General features: G+C 38.9%; 1 pseudogene; it reads right to left on the bottom strand.

Annotated features, from left to right (window-relative positions):
* Positions 1–7,258: 7,258 nt before the first annotated feature.
* On the bottom strand, positions 7,259–8,988 carry LOC149991034 (la-related protein 1B pseudogene; annotated as a pseudogene).
* Positions 8,989–20,015: the final 11,027 nt, after the last annotated feature.

The following is a 20,015-nucleotide window of genomic DNA, read 5'->3' as shown; positions in this document are numbered from 1 at the left end:
TGAGTTAATTTATTAGAGTGACTGAATATATCAGGAAAGGAGCATGGATTCCCCTATCGAGTAAAATCCATAAATATGAGGACCTAACCATGACTTTTTCTTAAGGTGTTATGCATTATGTGTCAAAAGTAAGTATAAGACTTTATGAATTGTGATTGACAAATCCTTAGTACTTTTAAAACTTTCCCATAAATTATGAACCATAATCATTACTAATAAATAAGAAATAATAACCTAGGAATAAAACTTTATACATCAATTTGTAAAAAGTTATTGTGCCAGCCCATGCATATAAATAAGAACATGCTTCTATATTCAGGGTAAGGCAAAAGTAGGTTTATAGTTGTGAGTATGTTTATTCTTGTATTTTTATTTATTAATTATTGTATTAATTTCTGTATGAACAATTGTAAACCTACTTTTACCCCACCCTGCAAGGTGAAAAGATAGTTGATGAAACGTATCTATACCAGCAATATTTTAACTATACAAAATTAACTAAGAAGTTAGGAGTTGATTTTCTTTTTTGATTTGACAGCTTTTCTATAATGTATGTATATCTGGGGGAAAAAAGTATTTCTTTTAACACTGTGAATACAATGAGAAAAATAAAGAGAAAATCAAATACACTTAAGTCTATTTTCATCCCTTCTTTTTATAAGTTGAGGAAATAAGCTTTTTATATTATCTTTTAGCCATCTGGAAACTACCAGAGATGGTCTGGGTGTAAGAGATGCCTTGAAAAATTTATTACTCTAAATTTAGTGTTAAATTTGGGGGAAGAAAATAACAAAAGGGGCTATTGTGGGAACAATGAATGTGTAACATGTACTATGGCATTATATGTATATGGACCCAGATTAAAATTAAAATTAGAACATAGTTACCCAAGTAGAAAACAGTTTTATTCCTGGCTACCTCATTAAAGAGAGTGACCATACAACATTTAGAATAAGCAACAGAAAGAAGCACAACAATAAGTAAAAAACTTCAGCTCTTCCTGAAATGAGGAATTTAAGAGTATAATAAGGGGCAGTATAAAAAAACACAGTTTATTTTGAAATAAATATATACATACATCTGAGGCATATTACTTTTTTTGCTATCTGGATAGAATATGTGAAAAACACATGTTTATATGATCTTGATATGAGCATACTTTATAATCAAATATCATTTTTCTGTTTTAGTTATTTAATCCTCTCCTTTATATTAATCTTAGGTTGCTCTTTTTTAAAGTAGTGTACTATTATATTTATATATTTACACACATGGACCCAGATACACACAAATAAATACATATTATAGAAAGGTTAAAACATTTAAACTGAACTTTAGAAAAGTAAATACTTCGAAGTAAAATATATTGCATTGCAACATAATATGTTTGATGCTCTGTGTTTATGGATTCTGATTTTCTTAGGAATTTTCCAGGTACCCCCCATTCACTTACAATGTTCAAGCTCTCAGAGTCAATTAGAGAACTTATAAATTAAATTGAGATTGGCATTCAAGAAAAATACAATCCTTTTTTGGTACTAAAACTTAACTTTATGATATTACAGAGAAAACTTATAGTCCAAATAGAATAATTGTAAGCCCATATATTTTGAAGCATTGTCTGAAGTTGGCAAGAATCAATCCTTTGGTTAAAAACCTGGCTCACTATAATTCAGTTTCTCATTTTTAAGTATTTAATGGGAGTAATGGTACCTTTTCTGAGATGTGGAATCGGTGTACAGATTATAATCCCAAACTGTTGCCAAATTCAAGAGGTTTTCTACTTAGGGTGCTCTATTCAAGAAGATGTGGTTGTCACGAGCTAGTTTTATTCACTTGCAGCCATAAAGGAGGCAGGACTAACATCCAAAGCTGTCTTCCTGAAGGGGAGCATAGCCATTGCTAATTACACTATTTTGGTCAATTATATGCTGGTTTCTTCTTTGCAGTTGGCTACACTTCTCTGGTTGAGCTCCTGTCAAGCTCATCTCCTTAATCCTGCATCTACACTACACTGTGCTACATTTTAACATTTAGCAAGACCGGCATTTAGTAAGAATGGTCCAGACCTCGAGATCCTTGTTCTATCTACTACACAAATCAAGGAGAAGACAAATGGGAGAGCTATGTGAGTTATGAGTCTCATGAAGCAGAGATCTCTGCATATTTTTTAAAAATTATCACTACTGTAAAAAATTGTGGACACTCCCCAAAATTCATATTTCTATAAAGTATACGAGGTCTGTCTAGAAGGTATCCAGCCATGTAATATGAAAAACAGAGACATTTATTGAAGAAGATACAAGGAATATTGTACATAGGACAATGATGCCTCAGTCCCTTTCAAAATATGCACATTGTAACCTCAAATAGTTCTCCCAGTCACCATCAGCTGCCGTGTTGTCTTTTCCTGAATCTCAATGAAAGTCTGAAATCTCTTCCCTTTCAATGGTGATTTTACTTTGGGGGAAAGCCAGAAGTTGCAGGGCACCAAATCTGGGCTGTAGGGGGGCTGAGCCACCTCGGTGATTTGGTGTTTTGCCAAAAAACTCTGCACTAGACATGATGCATGAGTGGACACATTGTTGTGATGAAGCTACCAATCACCAGTGGCCCATAGCTGTGGCTTTCTGAATCATCCCAATAGTTTCCACAGAGGAATGTTCAAGCTTAACACAAAATCTGATGCAGATTCATTGTTCTACTCTCTCAGTCATTTTGAACACGATGGCCATACAGTACACATGCTCACTCAATGGCATCTACGGCCCCCACTGACTAGTACAGTGAAGCTGTCATTGGCCATGCATGTACATTTCGGTTTACTCTCCTTGGCTTCCAAGTTACATCAGTGTCACGCAAACCACCCTCATTATATCAATGATGGCTAGACTTTTTCTGGACAGACCTTATATAATGTCCTACAGTACAAATAATTTATTTTGAGCATTTATAATAGTTATAAATAGAAGCCTATAAATAAATCAAGATTAAAGTTGAATTTTAAATATTTACTTCCTACACCCCACTAGATAGTTTGAATGTGTGCTGGAGTATACATAGAGAACATCATCTACTACCAATTTAGATATGCCACTCTGCTTCTGAAAGCCCTAGATGTTCTCTCTTAGCCTTTGTAGTGTTCAACTTCAGAGGATAATGCCAAACTTTTCCCAAAGTATTAATTCCAACAAATACTCCAGAACTGTATGAATCTTGTAGTTGCTCTTATCCTCACCAACATTTGGTATATTCATATTTTATATTTCGGTGTGCTTTTTCTATGTTATACTGATTTCTTTTAAAATATTTTAATATTAAAGAAATTTAAAATAATAACAACAAAAGAGCAAACCTCAGAGGAGAACCATTTTGTTTTGAATAGCAATTCGTCAAGGTCTTATGATTTTAAAGAGCAAAGATTGTCAGTTCTCTCTGTTCTTGATGTTGCTACGTTTTAATGAACAATGTTTCTTAATGTTAAGTCCTTGGTAAATAGTAGAGCTGATTCCATAATTTTGTGGAGATTCTTATGAACAGAAACTATTTTTATAGAGTTGTAGTATTGAGAAGCTTTGACTTTTGAAATTATCACAGAAAGCTTGAGACAATGTGCTATTGAACATCATGTCAGACACTACAAGACCAAAATGAATAGACTTTAATCTGGAGAGAACAAAATGGTTTGTATGTTAAAAGAACCTCAGGAAAAACCGACCAGAATTTCTTCCCACTGCTGTTAGAGTGGAACGAAATGTTCTTCTTTGCCCAGGGATGTACATAAAAGTTTATTTGTCATATCTTGAAAATAATTAACAAATTACAATAAAATAGAATAGCAGATAAAACCAAAATGCCAGCTTTATTAAGAGAGGGAAGTGAATTGCAAGATATTGCCTATTATGAGATTTAAATGGCATTAATAGAAACTCAAATTTAAGCAAACTATCTATCCATCAACCTAAAGGTTTGTCTACTGTAGAAGAAGCACAGGGAGCCTTTAAGTCACACTACTTGAGCTTTATTCACAAGGAAAATAAATAACAGGGATAGGAAAGAAGTTGTGAACTGTCTGCTTGTATCCTTTGCCCAGTTCTCTACTCCTGTTCATTTATTGAAATATAAAAACTAGTTTAAGGATATTTTTGTTTATACAATCATATGCATTGAAAATAATTTCTAAATTTGTTGTTGATTTTTTTTTAGTTTGACTTATTTTGATTTTACTATATATATATATAATGTACTACATTATGTGTATAATTATAATATATATATATATATATAAAATTTAAATTTCTCGATAGTCAGATTTTGTTTGATGATATTTCTTTAGAAATAACCTGAGGAAAGAAGTATTAGAAGACTTCAGTAAAAGGAGAGACATGCTATTTCCCAGGTTCAGATTCAAAGCATAAAAAAATTAATTAATTTTCCCCTAAAATAAAGTATTGATTCACTATAATCCCAATCAGGACATATAGCATGCTTTTTCTTAAGTGGCATTTGACTTGCAGGTATTAAATTTACCAGAGATAAAGTACAAGAGAAGGCCTGAAAAATATGTAAGGGAAATTTTTTTTAATTTTATTTTTTGGTTATTCAATTACAGTTGTCCCATTTTTCCCCCATTGCTCCCCCCTCCCAGCCCATCCCTTCTGCCACAATTATATCCCTCCCCGTTGTCCATGTCCATGAGTCATTCATATACGTTCCTTGACCTGACCCTTCCCTTACTTATCCCCCTTCTCTCCCTCCCCCCGCCCCCCTACTGACTACTATTCTAGTCTTTGCCTATTTAGTTCGTTTGTTTGTGTTGCTCTTTACTTTCCTGTATTGGGTGATATCATATGGTATTTTGCTTTCTTTGCCTGGCTTATTTCACTAAGCATAATTCTCTCTAATTCCATCCATGTTGTCGCAAATGGCAGGAGTTCCTTCTTTCTTTCTGCTACATAGTATTCCATTGTGTAGATGTACCACCGTTTTTTGATCCACTCATCCACAGACGGGCACCTAGACTGTTTCCAGCACTTAGCTATTGTAAACAGGGCTGCTATGAACATAGGGGTGCATAAGTTCTCTTGAATTAGGGTTTCAGGATTTTTCGGGTATAATTCTAGCAGTGGAATCACTGGTTCAAATGGCAGTTCCATTTTTAGTTTTTTGAGGTAATTCCATACTGTTCTCCATAGTGGCTGCACCAGTCTGCATTCCCACCAACAGTGCAGTAGGGTTCCTGTTTCTCCACATCCTCGCCAGCATTTGTTGTTTGTTGATTTGTTGATGATGGCCATTCGGACAGGTGTAAGGTGGTATCTCATCGTGGTTTTTACTTGCATCTCTCTGATGGCCAATGATGTTGAGCATTTTTTCATGTGCCTATGGACCTTCTGTATGTCCTCTTCGGAGAAGTGTTTGTTCAGGTCCTTTGCCCATTTTTAAATTGGGTTGTTTGTTTTCTTGATGTTGAGTTGTATAAGCTCTTTATATATTTTGGAGATCAGTCCCCTGTCTGTGATATCATTGGCAAATATGTTTTCCCATATGGTTGGTTTCCTTTTCATCTTGCTGATGTTTTCTTTTGCTGAGCAGAAACTTTTTAGTTTGATGTAGTCCCATTTATTTATTTTTTCCTTTATTTCTCTTGCCTTGAGAGATGTATCTGTGAAGATATTGTTACGTGTGATATCTGAAATTTTCCTGCCTATGTTTTCCTCTAGGACTTTTATGGTATCACCGCTTACATTTAAGTCTTTAATCCATCCTGAGTCCTGAGTTTATTTTCATGTGTGGTGTAAGTTGGTGGTCTAGTTTCATTTTTTTGCACGTCCCTGTCCAGTTCTCCCAGCACCATTTGTTAAAGAGGCTCTTCTCACTCCATTTTATGTTCCTTCCTCCTTTATCAAAGATTAGTTGACTATAGAGGCCTGGGTTTATTTCTGGGCTCTCTATTCTGTTCCACTGATCTATATGTCTGTTCTTATGCCAGTACCAGACTGTTTTGATCACAGTGGCTTTGTAGTATTGTTTGATGTCTGGTATCGTGATTCCTCCTGCTGTGTTCTTCTGTTTCAAGATTGCTTTTGCTATTCGGGGTTTTTTTTGGTTCCATATGAATTTTTGGAGGATTTGTTCTAGGTCAGTGCAATATGTCATTGGTATTTTAATAGGGATTGCATTGAATTTGTAAATTGCTTTAGGTAGTATGGCCATTTTGATGATGTTGATTCTTCCCATCCAAGAACATGGTATTTGCCTCCATTTATTTGTATCTTCCTTAATTTCTTTCTTCAATGTTGCATAATTTTCAGTGTACAGGTCTTTTATCTCTTTGGTTAAGTTTATTCCTAGGTACTTTATTTTTCTTGTTGCTATAGTAAATGGTATTTTCTTTTTTGCTTCTGTCTCTGATATATATTTTTTTATTCCTGTAATTTTATTAATAATTCAAAACGGCTAATGGACAGGCATCAGCAACTTGAGTGACCTATCTTAGCTACTCTGTGTAAGAACTTTCTTCTATTTTATCTAACTCAGCTAATGCCTATTTATAAGTAGGTTAAAAATATCATCTTGGACCCCACATTTACACAATAAATTAATCTAACTTATACAGACATATCTTTATTTAAAAACCTAAAAAACATCACTATTCTTCAAATTTTAAAACACTTGCCCAAATTGCTTTCTAGGTTTAGAGGCAGAGGGTTGATGATCAAAGAAACAATAAATAAAAATATCTGAGACTGTCCATCAGGGCTTTATTGATGGCAGGTGTCTCATAAAACTGTATCAAAAATAAATTCTTGAGTGAAAAAAAGATTCCATTCATTTCTTAACTTTCTTATCTCTTAAGTGTCCACATTAGTAAATCTTAAAGTCCATGTGAAACATTATGACAACATCTGAGTTATACAACATACACTATACTGAAGGGCAAATTAAATAGCAAAGGACCTAACAATCTAGAAAATGCCACTCAAGCCTCTCTATTTCTGATTTATTGATCTGGACATAAGTACATAAGTCTAAAAGGAAAAGACAGACAGACTCTTGTAGTATTTCCAGAATGAAAATTAACTTTCCCACCATGAATAAAAGTAGCACATGCAGCCCAGGCTAGTTACACACACACGGGCAGCTCCTACAAAAACAACAGCAGTCCTCTGGTCTGTCTCTCATCCTCCTCCCAAAGGTGCTTATCTCCACAACAGTGCTGGCCCAACTGCCTCCGCAAGGAGTTGGGAGCAGACATTCTTGAACAGAAGGGACTCTGGTCGCTTTCATTTCTGCAGCACGATTTGTTCCAATATTTATAATGATATTTCAGTGAGTCACCTATTCCTCTGCATATTCCGATCAGATGACATCCAAGAGCATCAGTAGATCATCACGCTGACTGCATGTGAATAAAAGGCTTGGCCTGGCACAAATTCTGGGCAGTCAATCAGTTGAGAGAAGTCTGTTTGTGGCACCGTACGTGGAGGAGGGCCCGGAATTGGCCATTTTTCTGGTTCTATTTTTTTTCTCATTTTCTCGTCCACAATTTCCACTTCTGTGCTATCTTTCAGTGCCTCTAAAATGAGATTTAGGTTCATAGCGAGAGCCTGAACACGGTGGAAACCAGCAATCAGGGAAATAGGCAAGAAACCTTGTTCATCCATCTTTCTTCTAAGAAAGAATCCCGTTCCAAATTTTCTATACTGAAATAATATTCAATTTGGCGCTTAATATATTCTTTAAGCAATGCTTCTTCCACAGGATATACCTGTACGCCTGTACCATCGTCATAGTAATACATCATGCTGGTATTAAGTTCTGTTTGAAATAGCTGATCAGTCCTTTCACCATGTTCTCCATAACCATATGAATAATCCAAGCTCAATCGAGGATTTCCTCTGCCGCGTCCTCTTCCCCAGCCTCGGGTTCTTCCTCGGCCTCTAGAGGAACCTCGGATATTACCACCCTCACTTCTCACACTGGAAACTTCATCTTGATCATCTCTCTTTTCTCTATCACGCCTCCAACTTCGTGTATCATTTCTCCTATTGTTATGTGATGAGTTATTTGTTTCGGGCTGACATCTTGAGCTGTTCCGGGATCCTGGTCTTTCTTGACTATCTGGTCTTACATTATCTAAGTGGAGTGGTACCCACTTGTGCTTATTAGCTTTCTTTCGTTGATTACCTGACTGGGCTTCATCCTCACTGACATTTTCACCAGGACCATCTAATTTTGTTTCCTGACCTTCTTTACTCTCACTGTTATTTCTCTTTCCAATTTGTCTTTTCTTTCTTTTTTATTTTGTAGCTTCTTATTTCCTTGGTTGATGACATTCTGACTTCCAGTGTTCACTAATTCACTTGGTGTTGGCCAATTCGCCATATCGCTGAAATCACTAGCCTTGTTGGACTTCTTTGTCTTGAGTTTTCTTGCTTTTATAATTTTGGGGGAACTGAGCTCTGCTTCCGGGGACTCCGCTGCGGGCGGCGGCGGCGGGCGGCGGCGGCGGCGGCGGCGGCGGCTCCGACCCCGCCGGGGGCAGGTGCTGCTGCGGTGGCGGCAGCGGCTTCTTGGTCCAGGGGTTCTCCTTCGGCGGCAGCGGCGGCTTTTCTTCAGGGCCGGCCGCTGCCTTGTCCCGGGCATCTTCGGCCGGCAGGTCACGCGGTGGCAGCGGCTGCCCCCCCCCCAAGGGACCCCCCCCAGGTAACGCGCCCTGTGCGCCAGGTGCAGCGCCAGCGGCCTCACGGGCACGGCCGCCTGGGGCACGCTGTGTCCCAGCACCGGCGACGGCTCGCCCCGCGCTCCCGCGCTGGTGGCGGTTGCGGCCCTCTCCTCCTTCGCCGCCGGCTTGCCCTCCCGTTCGGGCGTGGGCAGCCGCTCGGCTCGCCAGCTCGCCCTGGGCGACAGCACCTCCTTCAGAGCGGCCGCCGCGGGCGGCTCCTCCGGAGAGGGAGCGGCGGGCACCGGGACGTGAGCAGACATGGTCCCCTTGCCCCAGCCGCGGGGAGCTCGGGGCCAGGGGACCCGGCTGCCCGCGTCTCCGCCGGGGCACCCGCCGGCTCCGGCCTGGGGCAAAGAGCCCGAGAGCCCAGCCGCCGCCACCGCCGCCAGCGTCGGCCGAGGCCGTGCAGCGTCCCGCATGCCGCTCCTCCCAGCGTCGAACGGAGCGCTAACCGCCCGTCGGCTTGGCCCGCCTCGGCGACCCATGCTCCGAGCCAGCCAACCCGCGCCGGGCGCCGCAGCCGCGAGCCGCGAGCCGGCAGCGGGCACGGGCCGCGACGGAGGCGCTGCGGGCCGGGCGGGAGGACCTGGAGCAGAGTGCTGTCTCTGATATTTTATTGTTGGTGTACAGAAATGCCTTAGATTTCTGTATATTTATTTTGTACCCTGCTATTTTGCCAAATTCACTTATTATATCGAGAAGTCTTTTAGTGGAGTTTATAGGGTTTTCTAGGTATACTATCATGTCATCTGCAAATAGTGATAGTTTTACTTCTTCTTTCCCAGTTTGTATGCCTTTTATTTCTTTGTCTTGTCTGATTGCTGTGGCTAGGACTTCCAACACTATGTTGAATAGAAGTGGTGAGAGTGGACAGCCTTGTCTAGTTCCTGATTTCAGGGGGAATGCTTTCAGTTTTTGTCCATTGAGTATGGTGTTGGCTTCAGGCTTCTCATATATAGCCTTAATGATGTTAAGGTATGCTCCCTCTATTCCCATTTTGCTGAGTGTTTTCAACATAAATGGGTGTTGTACTTTATCAAATGCTTTTTCTGCATCAATAGATATGATCATGTGATTTTTGTCTTTCATTTTGTTTAGGTGATGTATTATATTTATTGATTTGTGAATATTAAACCATTCTTGCATCCCTGGGATGAATCCCACTTGATCATGGTGTATGATCTTTCTGATGTATTGCTGGATCCTATTTGCCAAAATTTTATTGAGGATTTTAGCATCTATGTTCATCAGTGATATTGGCCTGTAGTTTTCTTTCGTTGCTGTGTCTTGACCTGGTTTTGGGATTAGGGTAATACTGGCTTCATAGAAAGAGTTTGGGATTTTTCCCTCTTCTTGGATTTTTTGGAATAGTTTGAGGAGGGTAGGAGTTACTTCTTCCCTAAATGTTTTGTAAAATTCGCCTGTGAAGCCATCCGGTCCAGGGCTTTATTGTGGAGGGAGATTTTGGATTACTGTTTCAATTTCCCTCTTTGTTATTGGTCTGTTGAGACTTTCTACTTCTTCTTGATTCAGTTTGGGAAGGTTATATGTTTCTAGAAATCTGTCCATTTCTACCAGGTTATCAAATTTCTTGCCATATAGTTGTTTGTAGTAATTTCTTATAATTGTTTGTATTTCTGAGGTATCAGTCGTGATTTTTCCTCTTTCATTTTTGATTTTGTTTATTTGGGTCTTCTCTCTTTTTTTCTTAATGAGCCTGGCTAGAGGCTTGTCAATTTTGTTTATTTTTTCAAAGAATCAGCTCCTAGTTTTGTTGATTTTTTGGATTGTTTGTTTAGTCTCTGTGTCGTTTAATTCTGCTTTGATCTTGATGATTTCCTTTCTTCTTTTTGCCCTAGGCTTTGTTTGTTGTTGCTGTTCTAGTTCTTGTAGCTTTATGGTTAGGTTTTTCATTTGAGATTCTTCTAGTCTTTTCAGATATGCCTGTATTGCTATGAACTTCCCTCTTAGGACTGCTTTTGCTGTGTCCATTGGTTTTGGGCTGTTTTGTGTTCATTGTCATTAGTTTCTAGAAATTTCTTGATTTCCTCTTTGATGTCATTGTTAACCCATTCATTATTTAAGAGCGTGTTATTCATTCTCCATGAGTTTGTGTGTCTTTGATTATTTTGCCTGAGTTTGATTTTTAGTTTCAAGGCATTGTGGTCTGAAAAGATGCTTGATATAATTTCAATTTTCTTGAATTTGTTGAGGCTTGTTTTGTGTCCTATTATGTGGTCTATCTTTGAAAATGTCCCATGTGCCTTTGAAAAGAATGTATATTTTGTGTCTTTGGAGTGAAAAGTTCTATATATATCAGTTAAGTCCATGTGGTTTAGTGTGTTGTTCAATGCCTGTATATCCTTGGTGTTTCTTTGCTTGGATGATCGGTCTATTGTTAATAATGGAGTGTTGAAGTACCCTACTATGAGTGTGTTGTTGTTAATATCCTTCTTGTAGTCTTCTAGTATTTGCTTTATGTATTTGTGTGCTCCTATGTTGGGTGCATATATGTTTATCAGTGTTATATCTTCTTGATGAATCGTTCCTTTAATTATTATGAAATGTCCTTCTTTGTCTCTTTTTATTGCCCTTGCTTGGAAATCCGTTTTGTCTGATATGAGGACTGCTACCGCAGCTTTTTCTTCAGGTCCAGTTGCTTGAAATATTTTTTATACCCCTTTACTTTCAGTCTATGTAAATCTTTTGTTTTGAGGTGTGTTTCTTGTAGACAGCAAATATGTGGGTCCTGTTTTCTTATCCATTCCGTTACCCTATGTCTTTTAATGGGAGCATTTAATCCATTTACATTTAACGTTATTATTGACATGTATTTCTTCATTTCCCTTTTGTATCTCTGTTTCTCTACTCTTTTTTGTTTTTTTCTCTTCCTTTTTCTTAGAATATTCCCTTTAGCATCTCTTACAATGCTGGTTTTGTGGAGATGTATTCTTTCAGTCTTCCTTTGTCTGAGAAACTCCTTATTTCACCTTCTATTTTGAATGAGAGCCTTGCTGGGTAAGTATTCTTGGTTGTAGGCCTTTGTTTTTCATTGCTTGAAATATTTTTGACCATTCCCTTCTGGCTTGTAATGTTTCTGTTGAGAAATCGGTCGATAGCCTTATTGGAGCTCCCTTGTAAGTTATTTGCTCTTTTTCTCTTGCTGCTTTTAGGATTCTCTCTTTGTCTTGGAATGTTGCCATTTTAACTATGATGTGCCTTGGAGTGGGTTTCTGGGGGTTCCTCTTTATTGGAACTCTCAGTGCTTCTTGGACTTGCATAACTTTTTCTCTCATCAGGTTCGGAAAATTTTCTGTCACTATTTCTCCTATCAGCTTTTCAATTCCATGTTCCTTTTCTTCTCCCTCTCTTATTCCTATGATCCTGATATTATTTTTTAATGCTATCCTGTAATTCCCTTACACCTTGTTCATATTTTTTCAATCTTTTTTCATTTTGCTGTATCATTTGAGAATTATTACCTACATTATCCTCTAACTCACTAATCCGGTCCTCTGCTTCGTTTAGTCTGCTTTTGACTGATTCTACTGTGTTTTTCAGTTCAGAGATTGCATTCTTCATTTCTTCCTGGTTCTTGTTGATAGTTTCTATGTCTTCTTTTATGCTGGTGTAGTTCTCTGCAAGTTCCCTGTAATTTTCTTGGAGCTGTTGGTAACTTCCTTGGAGGTTGTCGTAGTTGTTTTTGAGGTTTTCGAGCATATTGAGCTTCTTCACCACCATAGTTTTGAATTCCATGTCTGACATTTGGGCTATGTCTATTCTATCTACCTCTCTTTCTGGGGATTCCTCTTTTCTTTTCATTGTGAGGTTGTTTCTGTGTCTTACCATGTTGGATTCTTCTTGTTTGTTTTTGTTATTTGGATTTGCCTGCTTTGCCTTCCCACCTTTGTGGTATGAGATTTTTTATGGTAGATCTGGGGGTTTCAGTGTTGCAGTCTCTTTGATCTCCTGAGCCTGATGTCCTTGGGGTACCTTTTATATCGTTTGTTTATGCTGTCTGGTTATATTTCAAATTTTTTTGTTCGGATCTTCCTTCTGGCTTGTTGATTGAGAGTCACTCTATCCACTTTATCTCGAATTCTTTTGTGGAGATGTCCGTTTTAGCCTTGGTGTGTCGCCTTCTTTTTCTCTGTCCACAGCTGGTCTAGTGTGGCGGTTCAGAGGTTCTTGTTTCTTGCAGCAATGGTGTGGGCCCGCTGTTGCCCGCACAGCGCGCTCCCTTGCTGCCCGCTGGAGCCAGCTGAGGTGTCCTTGCATGCGCGCCCCTGCATGGGTGGGGTGGCCGAGAGCTTGCCCCGCGATTGGCGCCTATTGTTGCCAGGCAGAGGTGGTTCCCGGTTAGCGCCGAGGTGTCCCTGCGCATCCCTGCACACGCGCGAGCGACCCGAGAACTTGCCCCCGATTGGCGCCTATTGTCCCTGGGATGAGGTGTTTTTGTGCTTGCTTGCCCATGCCCTTAGTCCCCAGGAGTTGGTCTCTCACCTCTTAGGGCGGGGCCGCGGACACTTGTGCTCAGTGGGAGTGAGTGTCTGTGAGTCGCTGCCGCCTGCTGTTCCGGCGCCGCAGCCGACTGCCTTCCCTCACCCATCTGGGCAGGGCAAACAGAGCCTGAGCTAGTGGTCTGCTTTCAAGCCTGGGGCCTGGCTCCCACGGGAGCTGGCTAGGGGTGTCTGCGCACGGTCCTCTGCGTGTTCAGTGGGCCCTCCCAGTGCCCGTTGGGGCACTGATCTTATGTCGATTGGGGAGTGTTCTAGGGACGCCTGGACTCACGGCCCCATGCACCTGGGCCAGTGAGTGAGAGCACTTCCCTATGCGCGCCCCTGTGACCCAAGGGTAGGGTCGGGGAGTGGATGAGCGCGCCACTGCGCCTGCGCTCCTCAAGAATGGCCTACCACCCCCAAACTTTCCTCCCCTCTCCACCGTCCACTAGAGAAAAATATAAAGGAGAATTATGTTCTCCCTTGCCCGGCAGCATGCTGTCTCCTGTCCTTCAGCGCCAATGCCACTTGGTGGAGTCCCGTCTCTGCCAGCGGGCAGAGATCCGCTCTCCTCCCGACTCCTCTCCGGGGTAGCCTATGGTCACCAAAAAGCCTTTGTGTACTTCCAGCCACAGCTCAGGCAGCCGCCCCAGTCAGGGATCTCGTTTCGTCCCCTTTTCCTCCGCTATTCTCACTAAACAGGTCGTTCCCAGATGGATTTTCTCTAATCCAGCAGTGCCTTGGCTCGACTCCTGCCAGTGTCCAGCTGCTCACTGAGATGTTCTGTCTGCAATTAGCCCAAACTGCAGATGGGTCTCCGGAGCGTGAAACCGCAGCCTCTCCTCACTCCTCCGCCATCTTCCCCTCTCCGTTAGGGATATTTTAACTGCATCTTTATGATACGAAAAAGGGTTTTCTTGTTTTTTTTTTTTTTTTCCCTAGGAAATCACCCACCCTAATGGTTTGAATGAAATAGAACAGACACACGTTGCCATTATACTTTAAGGTTCTTTAAAAGAAACATTGCTTTCCTATAAGTGTATTTTGGTTTAACTTTATGATTCTCCTGCTAAATGAGGGAAGGAGCTCCCGCTTTCTCCATCCCAGGGAGGGGGCGGGGCACTCTGCAGAAGCTTGCAAATGAGCCTCGCTTGGGTGGGTAGTCTTGGGGGAGGATCCCTGTTATAAACAGATTTCGGAGGCTTCCTCTGAAGAGCAGAAGCTTGGGGATAATTGCTGTCATTAAACTCTAATTATTATCGGAGATTTCTGGAGATTTTAGAATAAAGGTGAGAAAAGAAGGGACTGTTGCTTTGGAGTAGTCTGATAGGAGTGTCGTTTTGTGAGAGTCATTGTTTCTGTGAGGGAATTAATACCTGGATTTTGTATTCCTCCAGATATTTCAAAAGTCCATATTTTACAAGTGGGGGATGGTGATCAGATTACACCTGTTGGAAAATAACCTCTGGGGTTGCAAAAACTAACTTTTGAATAGAATGTTTTATGTTTTCACCAAAAAAAGCAGTGATAACAGAGATAAATGATGAAACAAAACTTGAGAGATTAATTTTCCTTGCTTTGGAAAGAAGGATTGTGATAATCCCAAATGAAAAATGAAGTTGTTGGTTGGGGGCTTTGCTTGTGTTCATTGTGTTTCTACCAAATATATTTCAGTAATTTGTATAGTAATAATCTGAAGTACTTTATAACTATGGAGGTTAATTGTGAGAATTAAAAGGTTGGTTTTTTGTCAGAGGATATTCAGTGACTTAAATATGGATGTGCAAAAGATGACCTTTGTCTACATCTCACCTATCTATCAAAAGAATGATGTTCCTATTTGTATTGTAATAGGAAAATATCTGAAAATCTTAAACTAAAGAATATTATACATATGATACAAACAATATATATAGTAATAAAGGATATGTAAGGGGAAAAAAGGGAGGAAATTTTCCACTTTCTTCTTCCACATTTCACTTAGCATGTAGTATGGATGTCAGCATAAAAATAACTGAGATGAGAATTTAAAACTACCAGGGGGTGGAACTACCTTACCAAAAAATCTGTAAACATATATAAGCATGAAAAGATGTTCAAGTGTGTTGATGAAAAAAATGTAGTTTCAAATTACACACACACACACACACACACACACATATATTAAATGAGGGAAAATTAAAGGGGTTAGACTTAAATATAATCAGTGAACAACTCAGGGCTTGGAGTACTGGTGGTGTATATTTTCTTCTTTAGATTTTGTGTACCTTTAGTGTTTTTCTTTCTTTCCTTTTTTTTTTTTTTTTTTTTTTTTTGGAAACACATAATGGAGCTGAAAGGGAACAATCCATTCTGTTAATGGACATTTAAATAGATATCCAAACGCACTGCACTGTCTTTAGCTGAAGTTGGATTTTTCTATGGATCTGAGAACACTGGTTATATGGTTGCTTGTGCTTTGCTTGCACTTCAAATATTTAGACTATATTCCAGACTGTGGTTCAAGCAGACATATTTATTTGTATTTTTATGTGCTTTTGAGAAAAAATAAAAAATATATTGAAACACTTTGGGATAGTCATATAGGAAAGTGCATCCATAATGTTGAATACTGTGCAGCTGTAAAAAAAATAAGCTAATGCAATGAGCTAAATGAAATGATAATGAAAGATTTACAAGATATACTCTAAAAATAAGTAAATTGTAAAATGACCTGTATCATTTAGTACAATATATGTGAGAATACCTGAAAATATACATGCCACTTTATTAATTGGAGATATTAGTTGTAGAGACAGAACATTTTATTCTTCTATATATTTCATTTCTCCATTTTTTAAATATTGTTTTGGAAGAGTGAGCTTGAATAATTTTTTGTGATGACAAAATAAGATAAAGCTTTCGAAGTATGGAAAAGTCTTGTAAAAATAATCACAAAAAAATGTAGAAAATATTTATTAATGTGTAAATATGTTCAAATGTATTCTTGGGCAGGATGAAGGTCTGGTTTCAAACAACATACACATTTTTAAATATCTGTAGGAAATCTCTAGAAGTATATAAAGCAAACCAGTATATTTTGACCGTTATTGTGAGGATTTACTTTCTCCTTTGAAAAATCAAAAGGTGAAATATATAAAATATGCATGAGAGATATTATCACAACAAACATTGAAATGAGGAATTATGACCCCATTTTTGTCTAACACTCGCACAACTCTTAAATTGAGAATGAAAAAGTCTAGAAGCCTGAGAGGGCCCTCTGGATGGCTGTATTCACCCTTCCCGACTAAGGACCTGGCTGTCTGCAGTTCTGGTTCTAGTCACAAGATGGCATTTGCCAGGTGTCCTAAATGTTCTCAAGGCAACCATTTTTGTGAAATAGACACAGCAATAAAACAAATTTTGTAGTAGCAGATTACAAGACAGTATCAGAGCGTTACTGCATTTCTGTTGCAAAATTGCACGTATATATCAGGAAAAAAATCCCACACAAGACTGATGTGAGAATTCAAACAGAAAACATTTTTAAAAAGTAGCTGCACATATTTAGCCTATAGAAGACATGAGGCAATTGTTATGCCCTTGTACGATGATTGTATCATGAACCAAATAATAACTGAGTCGCAAAGGGCATTTCAAATAATAAGAGCAAAAAGGAAAATAAACATGACATCTACATTACAGATGAGATTTCATCTCCTCCTTGTGTTTCAGAATAACATGCCTGCTGAAGTTTTGATAGGGAAGGTTCTTCACACCATTTGCATTTATTTGCTTTGATTTCCAGCCTAGGTTTATGTCAGAGATGCACATGAGCTAGGGAATCAACAGGTGAAGCGCTCTGAGCCCCAGAAAGGCAATGCGACCTTAGAAGCATGGAGCAGTGAGAACCAGCTAGAGTGAGAATCACAGTAGCTAAATCACAGGGCCAGACTGTCCATGATCCATGTGACATTGGGTAAGGTTTTTCCTATTTCATGAAATATTTAACAATAAAAAAAGCTAGAGAACTTGGGGTATAATTCATTTTGCTTCCTGCCTTGCAGCCATAGCATTTGAAATTAAAAGCCAGAATTCATATTAAAATCATGGTAAGTTGAGACTTTGGGGTACATATTATTTTGCTTCCTGTTCTGCCACCATAATGTTTTATAATTAAAAGTTATAGCTTCTAGCTTAGAAAAAAAACTGTTCGTGTGTTAAACCACAATGAAGAAATTGTGCAAGAGGCTTTACAGATGTTTTGAGGTTCCAGCATGTGGCCTGACTCTCCAATCCTTGACAAGTATGCTAGGTTATCAACACATACTATAATGTATAGTTACAAAGATTTCTTTAAGGTTTTATGGCCTTCCTTAAGTAGACATCTGTATACTCTTGAATAATATTTTCTAGTGGTTTAACATACTAAGCCTTTCTTAACAACCACCAACATTCTCTGACTCTTCAAGTCATGTTCTTAATGAGGTTGTTGGTACTGAACCCCACTATCAGTGTCCATGAGATCTTCCATTGCTTTGAACAGATAGAGCAGCAATAGCAGCTTAGGAAACATTAAATCCAGCATTTCCTCATGGTAGCCCAGTGGGATCCAAAAGGCCTAAATTATCCAGGGACACAGATAATGCCTCTGACACCACCAAAGACTCTCTCTCCCACACACATTTCCTACAATTCCCCAAAATAGTACAGAGAGGATATTTGGTTTGTGTTATCATAACACTTTTTTTTGTTCTTGTTCCCCTTGCCCCAAATAAATTCCATTTTTCTGACCTTCTCTATCTGATACCTACTATTTATTATGATTTCTATCTTGTCTCCATTCTAATTGTCCACATTCCTTTTTCAAGCTACTTTGTGAAGTTATTTTTTAAAGCTTGTATTTATTTATTTATATATTTATTTTAGAGAAGGTGTAAGGGAGGGATAAAGGGAGAGAAACATCAATGTGTGTTTACCTCTTGCACACCTCCAACTGGGGACCTGGCCCACAACCCAGGCATGTTCCCTGACCAGGAATTGAACTGGCTACCCTTTGGTTCACAGGCCAGCACTCAATCCACTGAGCCATGTCAACCAGGGATATTTTGTGAAGTTTCTGAAGAAGAGGCTGCAGCAGGTGAGAACCATTTACCAACCCTAATGCACTAGAGTTATGGGCTCTTCAGAACACTGCTTCACTAGAAAAACAGGCAGCTAAAACCAGACGGCGACCTAAGGATTTTTCCACCGTATTTTGTATCTTATTTGATTTCTTGTCTATATCCAGATGCACTAATTGAACATGTGCAAATTCAGTATCTTTGTGGTTAACTTAGGACTTCTTATCCTCTTTTCCCATTCTTTCTGTCTTGCTTGTCTCTTGCTACACTTAGGTACTAAACTATTTTTTATTATTGTACCATTAAATATGGTTTAATATTTAGCCAACCCAAGTTAATATCAGAGATGCAAATGATTCATGCATCTTTCTTAACTATGCTAAGAAGATGATAACTCAGCATTGTCTGGGATTTGAAAGTTTTCTCTCGACTTAGATAATAAAGGTCTCAAACCCAGAACTGTCGGACTGCCTGCCTGTCTGTTTGAACACTTCAGAAATGTTAACTCTGTAATAATGCCTCCATGACAAATTCTTAAAGGCTAGACATTGGGTTCTATCAGAAATCCATTATCTCCTCATCAAAGAACTCTCTGATATCCTTTATTTAGATTGGTTTATGGAATAATTTTGAAGCAGCATGACCTTTCTCTTATGTGTCTCTGGAAGAATGTTGGATTCTTTCTTTAGAGTCCCCAATGCAGACAGTTATATTCGTTTTCATTTGTTAATTACAGGAAGAGCTGTGTCATACTGCAGAGCTGTTTCTCTAACCAGAATAGTCAGGTGGGAAGAGAGAGGAATCATGTTTACTAGTTCACTCTAATAATTCATGGGGCTGTGAGGGTCTCATCAACTTTAATTAATTTTTAATTTTTTTTTATTTTTAAACTCAGTGTAACATTATGTTAAGAGAATAATGCTCAGAATGATACATTGGCAGTTAAAGGCAATAGAAATCTTAATGTTAAATTCTTGAACATTTTGTGAACAAAAGGCTCAATAAAAAAGGGTAGAAATATTTTTCCATATTGAATTAGCAATTGAAATCAATAATAATAAAAGACCAAAAACTAGGAGTTGCCTGTTTTAAATGAGATGGAATGAAATGGGCATGTCTGTATAACAAAGGATTTTTAGCCTCTATCCGGGAATAGCTATATCTGAAAGGGAAGGCACTGCCAAGCCCTGCAACACAAAGATGCATGTCATAACTAGCCTATAGCTAAGTGAATGCGATAATGCAAATATGGTCAGTGCAAAAGGATAGTGCAGAAAAATACCTTTTCTTTTGTGTGGGACTGTGGACATATGTAAAAGAGTTCATAGATAACTATGGTAGTCACTGAAAATGGTTGTAGTTCACCAATATGTTCACTAGCAGAGACATGAGATTAAGCAATACTTGCTCTGAGGTTATATTCACTAATGTTCTCAGAATCTGAGGATGAATATATCCTTGGCTCTACCAAAGAGACAGGATTCTAAGCCCAGGAGACAGCAAGTACTGGTGGAAAGAACACATCCTTCTGTTTGGGAGTCATACAGACTGATTTTGTCTTGCCCTCTTCCCATCTTTGAGACCTTGCACATGAGAAAAAGTGCCCATTTCGATCAGTCCTTTGCCAGCTCACCATCATTTCTTTGCAAGTCTAATTATGTAGAAAATGATATGTTTATATTT

The sequence above is a fragment of the Furipterus horrens genome, unplaced genomic scaffold (genome assembly GCF_987537825.1).
Source record: "Furipterus horrens unplaced genomic scaffold, mFurHor1.1.pri manual_scaffold_17, whole genome shotgun sequence".
NCBI classification, from domain to species: Eukaryota; Metazoa; Chordata; class Mammalia; order Chiroptera; family Furipteridae; genus Furipterus; species Furipterus horrens.
This window is presented reverse-complemented; position numbering and strand designations above follow the sequence as displayed.